Genomic DNA, 8,279 nt, shown 5'->3' with positions numbered 1-8,279 from the left:
CTCTTTTTTTGGGCCTTTCTTTTTTTCTTTTTGGCCTTTCTCTCTTTTTTGATTGGGCAATGCTCTAATAATGATGATCATCACACTTCTATTGATTACAACATAATGATTACAACTCGATACTAGAACAAGATATGACTCTATATGAATGCCTCCGGCGGTGTACCGAGATGGTGCAATGAATCAAGAGTGACATGTATAAAAAATAATGCATGGTGGCTTTGCCACAAATACGATGTCAACTACAAGATCATGCAATGGCAATATGACAAAAGTAAAGCATGTCATGATGATGATGATGATGGTGGAAGTTGCATGGCAATATATCTCGGAATGGCTATGGAAATGCCATGATAGGTAGGTATGGTGGTCTGTTTTGAGGAAGATATAGGGAGGTTTATGTGTGAAAGAGCGTATCATATCATGGGGTTTGGATGCACCGGCGAAGTTTGCACCAACTCTCAATGTGAGAAAGGGCAATGCACGGTACCGAAGAGGCTAGCAAATGTCGGAAAGGTAAAAGTGCGTATAATCCATGGACTCAACATTAGTCAAAAGAACTCATATACTTATTGCAAAAATTTAGAAGTCATCAAAAATCAAGTACTATGTGCATGCTCCTAGGGGGATAGATTGGTAGGAAAAGACCATCGCTCGTCCCCGACCACCACTCATAAGGATGCACAAGCCAGGTACACTTCATGCTTCAAATTTGTTACATAACTTTAACCATACGTGCATGCTACGGGACTTGCTAACTTCAACACAAGTATTTCTCAAATTCACAACTACTCAACTAGCACGACTATGATATTATCACCTCCATATCTCAAAACAATTATCAAGCATCAAACTTATCTTAGTATTCAACCCACTAAAAAGAAAGTTTCACATATCTTGAATACCAAGTATATTAACATTAAGCAAATTACCATGCTACTAACGACTCTCAAAATAATCTAAGTGAAGCATGAGAGATCAAGTTTCTTTAAAACAAACCACCACCGTGCTCTAAAAGATCTAAGTGAAGCACTAGAGCAAAAATTATCACACTCAAAAAGATATAAGTGAAGCACATAGAGTAAACTATCAAGCTCAAAAGATATAAGTGAAGCACATAGAGTATTCTAACAAATTTCAATTCATACATGGCTCTCTCAAAAGGTGTGTACAGCAAGGATGATTGTGGTAGACTAACAAGCAAAGACACAAATAATACAAGACGCTCCAAGCAAAACACATATCATGTGGTGAATAAAAATATAGCTCCAAGTAAATTACCGATGGAAGTGGACGAAAGAGGGGATGCCTTCCGGGGCATCCCCAAGCTTTGACTTTTTGGTGTCCTTGGATTATCTTGGGGGTGCCATGGGCATCCCCAAGCTTAGGCTCTTGCCACTCCTTGTTCCATAATCCATCAAAAGAATTCACCCAAAACTTGAAAACTTCACAACACAAAACTCAATAGAAATCTCGTGAGCTCCGTTAGAGAAAGAAAACAAAATACTACTTTAAGGTACTGTAGCAAACTTGTTCTTTATTTGTATTGGTGTTAAACCTACTGTATTCCAACTTCTCTATGGTTTATAAACTATTTTACTAGCCATAGATTCATCAAAATAAGCAAACAACACACTCAAAACAGAATCTGTCAAAATCAGAGCAGTCTGTAGTAATCTGTTACTAACGCAAACTTCTGGAACCCAAAAACTTCTAACAAAATTAGACGACCTGGGAAATTTGTTTATTGATCAGCAGAAATTTGAATCACTATTTTATCACGTTCTGGTGATTTTTGACAATTCGGGCACTGAGCGCAAAGATTCCGGAAATTACAGCAAGATCAAATAACTATCTTCCAAGAAGATCTAATAGGTTTAACTTGGCACAAACACTGATTAAAAGATAAAACCACATCTAAACAGAATCTAGATGGATTATTTATTCCTAAACAAAACCAAAAACAAAAAACACAAAATAAAATTGGGTTGCCTCCCAACAAGCGCTATCGTTTAACGCCCCTAGCTAGGCATAAAAGCAAGGATAGATCTAGGTATTGCCATCTTTGGTAGGCAATCCATAAGTGGCTCTCATGATAGATTCATATGGTAATTTTATTTTCTTTCTAGGAAAGTGTTCCATGCCCTTCTTTAAGGGAAATTGGAATTTAATATTCCCTTCCTTCATATCAATAATTGCACCAATCGTTCTAAGGAAAGGTCTACCAAGAATAATAGGACATGAAGGATTGCAATCTATATCAAGAACGATAAAATCTACGGGCACATAATTCCTATTTGCAACAATAAGAACATCATTAATTCTTCCCATAGGCTTTTTAATAGTGGAATCCGCAAGATGCAAGTTTAGAGAGCAATCATCAAAGTCACGGAAATCTAGCAAATCACACAAAGCTTTGGGGATAGTAGAGACACTAGCACCCTAATCACACAAAGCATAAAACTCATAATTTTTAATTTTAATCTTAATTGTAGGTTCCCACTCATCATGGAGTTTTCTAGGGATAGAAACTTTCAACTCAAGCTTTTCTTCATAAGATTGCATTAAGGCATCAACAATGTGTTCGGTAAAGGCCTTATTTCGACTATAAGCATGAGGAGATTTTAACACGGATTGCAAAAAGGAAATACAATCAATTAAAGAGCACTCATAGTTAAATTCCTTGAGATCCAAAATAGTGGGTTTAGCAATATCTAGATTTTTATTTCTTTCAATCCCTTTTTTATCAATTTCATCATCAGGATCTAAAAACTCAGAATTCTTAGAACGCCCTCTAGGTAAGGGAAGATCATAATCAGATTCATCAAGATTCACATTGCAAAACAAAGATTTAATAGGGGACACATCAATAACTTTCAGATCTTCATCTTGATTCTCATAGTTATTCGGTTTAGCGGCCATCTTATTGACTAAGGTGGCTTGCATATTCGAAATTTCAGCGGTCATTTTTTCAAGATGAGCAATTTGGGCTCTTATACCATCAAATTCTTTGGACATATCATCGAGCTCTTTACTCATATAACTCATAAAACTCTTTTGTTCCTTAAGCTCGTTTCTAAAGAAATTATTATGCTCAAATTGCAAGACCATAAACTTCATGACATTGTTTTCGATATCTTCTAGCCTTTTAAGGTGAAGATCACCAAAATTAGGTAAGGCCATCGTGACGAACAAGCAAGCAAACTAACACACGAGCAAACAAAAGGCAAAGGGAAATAGAGGGCGAATAAAACGGCAAGGGTGAAGTGGGGGAGAGGAAAACGTGAGGCAAATGGCAAATAATGTAATGCGAGAGATAGAGATTGTGATGGGTACTTGGTATGTTGACTTTTGCGTAGGCTTCCCCGGCAACGGCGCCAGAAATGGCTCATTGACGGGAGAGTAAATCTTGACTTGACTTGGCGTAGGCCTCCCCGACAACGGCGCCAGAAATCCTTCTTGCTACGTCTCGAGCTAGCGTTGGTTTTCCCCAAAGAGGAGGGGGTGATGCAGCACAGTAGCGTAAGTATTTCCCTCAGTTTTTGAGAACCAAGGTATCAATCCAGTAGGAGGTCACGCGCAAGTCCCTCGTACCTGCACAAAACGGTAGCAACTCGCAACCAACGCTTAGGGGTTGTCAATCCCTTCACGGTCACTTACGAGAGTGAGATCTGATAGAGATAATATTTTTGGTATTTTTGGTATAAAGATGCAAAGTGAAAAGTAAAAGCAAAACAAGTAAAATAAAGTAATGGAGATTGATATGATGAGAATAGACCCGGGGGCCATAGGTTTCACTAGTGGCTTCTCTCAAGAGCATAGATATTCTACGGTGGGTGAACAAATTACTGTTGAGCAATTAATAGAATTGAGCATAGTTATGAGGTTATCTAGGTATGATCATGTATATAGGCATCACGTCCGTGACAAGTAGACCGACTCCTGCCTGCATCTACTAGTATTACTCCACTCATCGACCGCTATCCAGCATGCATCTAGAGTATTAAGTTAAAAACAGAGTAACGCCTTAAGCAAGATGACATGATGTAGAGGAATAAATTCATGCAATATGATAAATACCCCATCTTGTTATCCTCGATGGCAACAATACAATACGTGCCTTGCAACTCTTTCTGTCACTGAGTAAGGACACCGCAAGATTAAACCCAAAGCTAAGCACTTCTCCCATTGCAAGAACTACCAATCTAGTTGGCCAAACCAAACGGATAATTCGAAGAGACTTGCAAAGATAACTCAATCATACATAAAAGAATTCAGAGAAGATTCAAATATTATTCATAGATAAGTTGGATCATAAACCCACAATTCATCGGTCTCAACAAACACACCGCAAAAAGAAGATTACATCGAATAGATCTCCACGAGAGAGGGGGAGAACATTGTATTGAGATCCAAAAAGAGAGAAGAAGCCATCTAGCTACTAGCTATGGACCCGAAGGTCTGAAGTAAACTACTCACACTTCATCAGAAGGGCTATGGTGTTGATGTAGAAGCCCTCCGTGATGGATGCCCTTTCCGGCGGAGCTCCGGAACAGGCCCCAAGATGGGATCTCATGGATACAGGAAGTTGCGGCAGTGGAATTAGGTTTTTGGCTCCCCCTTTGGTCTAATGGGGGTACGTAGGTATATATAGGAGGAAGGAGCACGTCGGTGGAGCTCCGAGGGGCCCACGAGGCAGGGGGGCGCGCCCAGGGGGGCGCCCTCCACCCTCGTGACCTCCCCGAAAACTTCTTGGAGTAGGGTCCAAGTCTCCTGGATCACGTTCGGTGAGAAGATCACGTTCCCGAAGGTTTCATTCCGTTTGGACTCCGTTTGATATTCTGTTTCCTCGAAATACTGAAATAGGCAAAAAACATCAATTCTGGGCTGGGCCTCCGGTTAATAGGTTAGTCCCAAAAATAATATAAAAGTGGAAAAGAAAGCCCAATATAGTCCAAAACAGTAGATAAAGTAGCATGGAGCAATCAAAAATTATAGATACGTTGGAGACGTATCACGTACGCGTAATATCGGTCCGGGCCGCTTCATCCAAAAATACCGCCGAATCAAAGTATGACATGCTGGTAAGCAGTATGACTATTATTGCCCACAACTCTATGTTCTACTCGTGCATATAACATCTACGCATAAACCTGGCTCTGATACCACTGTTGGGGAACACAATAATTTTAAAAAAAATCCTACGCACACGCAAGATCTATGTGATGCATAGCAACGAGCGGGAGATTGTTGTCCACGTATCCTCGTAGACCGTAAGCGGAAGCGTTATGACAACGCGATTGATGTAGTCATACGTCTTCACGATCTGAACGATCCTAGTACCGGAAGTACGGCACCTCCGTGATCTGCACACGTTCAGCTCGGTGACGTCCCACGAACTCTCGATCCAGCTGAGTGTCGAGGGAGAGCTTCGTCAGCACGACGGCATGATGACGGTGACGATGAAGCTACTGGCACATGGCTTCGCCTAAGCACTGCAACAATATGACCGAGGTGGATTATGGTGGAGGGGGGCACCGCACACGGCTAAGACAATGTCTGTTGTTTTGTTCTATGGTTCCCCTACCCCCGTATATAAAGGAGCAAGGGGGAGGCCGGCCGGCCCTAGGGCGCACCAAGGAGGGGAGGAGTCCTCCTCCTAGTAGGAGTAGGACTCCCCCTTTCCTAGTCTACTAGGAGGGGGAAGGGGGAAGGAAAGAGAGGGAGAGGGAGAGCGAAAGAGGGGCCGCGCCCCCCTCCCCTAGTCCAATTCGGACTCCCTTGGGGGCGCCACCTCCTGGCTGCTGCCCTCTCTCTCCCCTAAAGCCCACTAAGGGCCCAATAACTTCCTGGTGGGGTTCCGATAACCCTCCGGCACTCCAGTTTTATCCGAAACCTCCCGGAACACTTCCGGTGTCCGAATATAGCCGTCCAATATATCAATCTTTATGTATCGACCATTTCGAGACTCCTCGTCATGTCCGTGATCATATCCGGGACTCCGAACTACCTTCGGTACATCAAAAACACATAAACTCATAATACCGATCGTCACCGAACGTTAAGCGTGCGGACCCTACGGGTTCGATAACTATGTAGACATGACCGAGACACGTCTCCGGTCAATAACCAATAGCGGAACCTGGATGCTCATATTGGTTCCTACATATTCTACGAAGGTCTTTATCGGTCAAACCGCATAACAACATGAGTTGTTCCCTTTGTCATCGGTATGTTACTTACCCGAGATTCGATCGTCGGTATCTCAATACCTAGTTCAATCTCGTTACTGGCAAGTCTCTTTACTCGTTCCGTAATACATCATCCCACAACTAACTCATTAGTCACATTGCTTGCAAGGCTTATAGTGATGTGCATTACGGAGAGGGCCCAGAGATACCTCTCCGACAATCAGAGTGACAAATCCTAATCTTGATCTATGCCAACTCAACAAACACCATCAGAGACACCTGTAGAGCACCTTTATAATCACCCAGTTACGTTGTGACATTTTGTAGCTGATACGTCTCCATCGTATCTACCTTTCCAAACACTTTTTCCCTTGTTTTGGACTCTAACTTGCATGATTTGAATGGAACTAACCCGGACTGACGCTGTTTTCAGCAGAATTGCCATGGTGTTATTTTTGTGCAGAAATAAAAGTTCTCGGAATGACCTGAAACTTCACGGAGAATATTTTTGGAATTTATAAAAAATACTTGCAAAAGAATCAAGGCCAGGGGGCCCACACCCTGTCCACGAGGGTGGGGGGCACGACTACCCCCAGGGCGCGCTCCCCTCGTGGGCCCTCCTAGTGCTCCACTGACCTCAATTCCAACTCTATATATTCACGTTCGGGAAGAAAAAATCAGAGAGAAGGATTCATCGCGTTTTACAATACGGAGCCGCCGCCAAGCCCTAAACTCTCTCGAAGGGATGATCTGGAGTCGTTCGGGGCTCCGGAAAGGGGAATTTGTTAGGGTTTGATCCCTAGTATCCACTGTGTTATAAGATTGATGTTGCTATGACTTTGCTATGCTTAATGCTTGTCACTAGGGCCCGAGTGCCATGATTTCATATATGAACCTATTATGTTTTCATGAATATATGTGAGTTCTTGATCCTATCTTGCAAGTCAATAGTCACCTACTATGTGTTTTGATCCGGCAACCCAGAAGTGACAATAATCGGGACCACTCCCGGTGATGACCGTAGTTTGAGGTGTTCATGTATTCACTAAGTGTTAATGCTTTGGTCCGGTACTCTATTGAAAGGAGGCCTTAATATCCCTTAGTTTCCAATAGGACCCCGCTGCCACGGGAGGGTAGGACAAAAGATGTCATGCAAGTTCTTTTCCATAAGCATGTATGACTATATTCGGAATACATGCCTACATTACATTGATGAATTGGATCTAGTTCTGTGTCACCCTATGTTATAACTATTGCATGAATAATCGCATCTGACATAATTATCCATCATTGATCCAATGCCTATGAGCTTTTTACATATTGATCTTCGCTTAGTTACTTCACCGTTGCCACTGTTACGATTACTACAAAACTGCTACCGTTACTTTTGCCACCGTTACCGTTACTTCCATACTACTTTGCTACTAAATACTTTGCTGCAGATATTAAGTTATCCAGGTGTGGTTGAATTGACAACTCAACTGCTAATACTTGAGAATATTCTTTGGCTCCCCTTGTGTCGAATCAATAAATTTGGGTTGAATACTCTACCCTTGAAAACTGTTGCGATCCCCTACACTTGTGGGTTATCAGTAGCACACAAAGTATTCCTCCGATATTCGGGAGTTGCATAATATCATAGTCATAGGAACATATATAAGTCATGAAGAAAGCAATAGCAACATACTAAACGATCAAGTGCTAAGCTAACGGAATGGGTCAAGTCAATCACATCATTCTCTAATGATGTGATCCCGTTAATCAAATGACAACTCATGTCTATGGCTAGGAAACTTAACCATTTCTGATTCAACGAGCTAGTCAAGTAGAGGCATACTAGTGACACTCTGTTTGTCTATGTATTCACACATGTACTAAGTTTCCGTTAATACAATTCTAGCATGAATAATAAACATTTATCATGATATAAGGAAATATAAATAACAACTTTATTATTGCCTCTAGGGCATATTTCCTTTACTAGAGGCCTAGGATAACAAGAGTCCTAGTCGAATACGTCGGTGGAGAGGAGTCCTTGTCTTGATCACCAAGTCTTGTGGAATCTTCCTCATGTATGTCATCGGCTGC

The sequence above is a fragment of the Triticum urartu genome, chromosome 5A, assembly GCF_056163025.1.
Source record: "Triticum urartu cultivar PI428250 chromosome 5A, HENAU_Tu73, whole genome shotgun sequence".
Taxonomy (NCBI): domain Eukaryota; kingdom Viridiplantae; phylum Streptophyta; class Magnoliopsida; order Poales; family Poaceae; genus Triticum; species Triticum urartu.
This window is presented reverse-complemented; position numbering follows the sequence as displayed.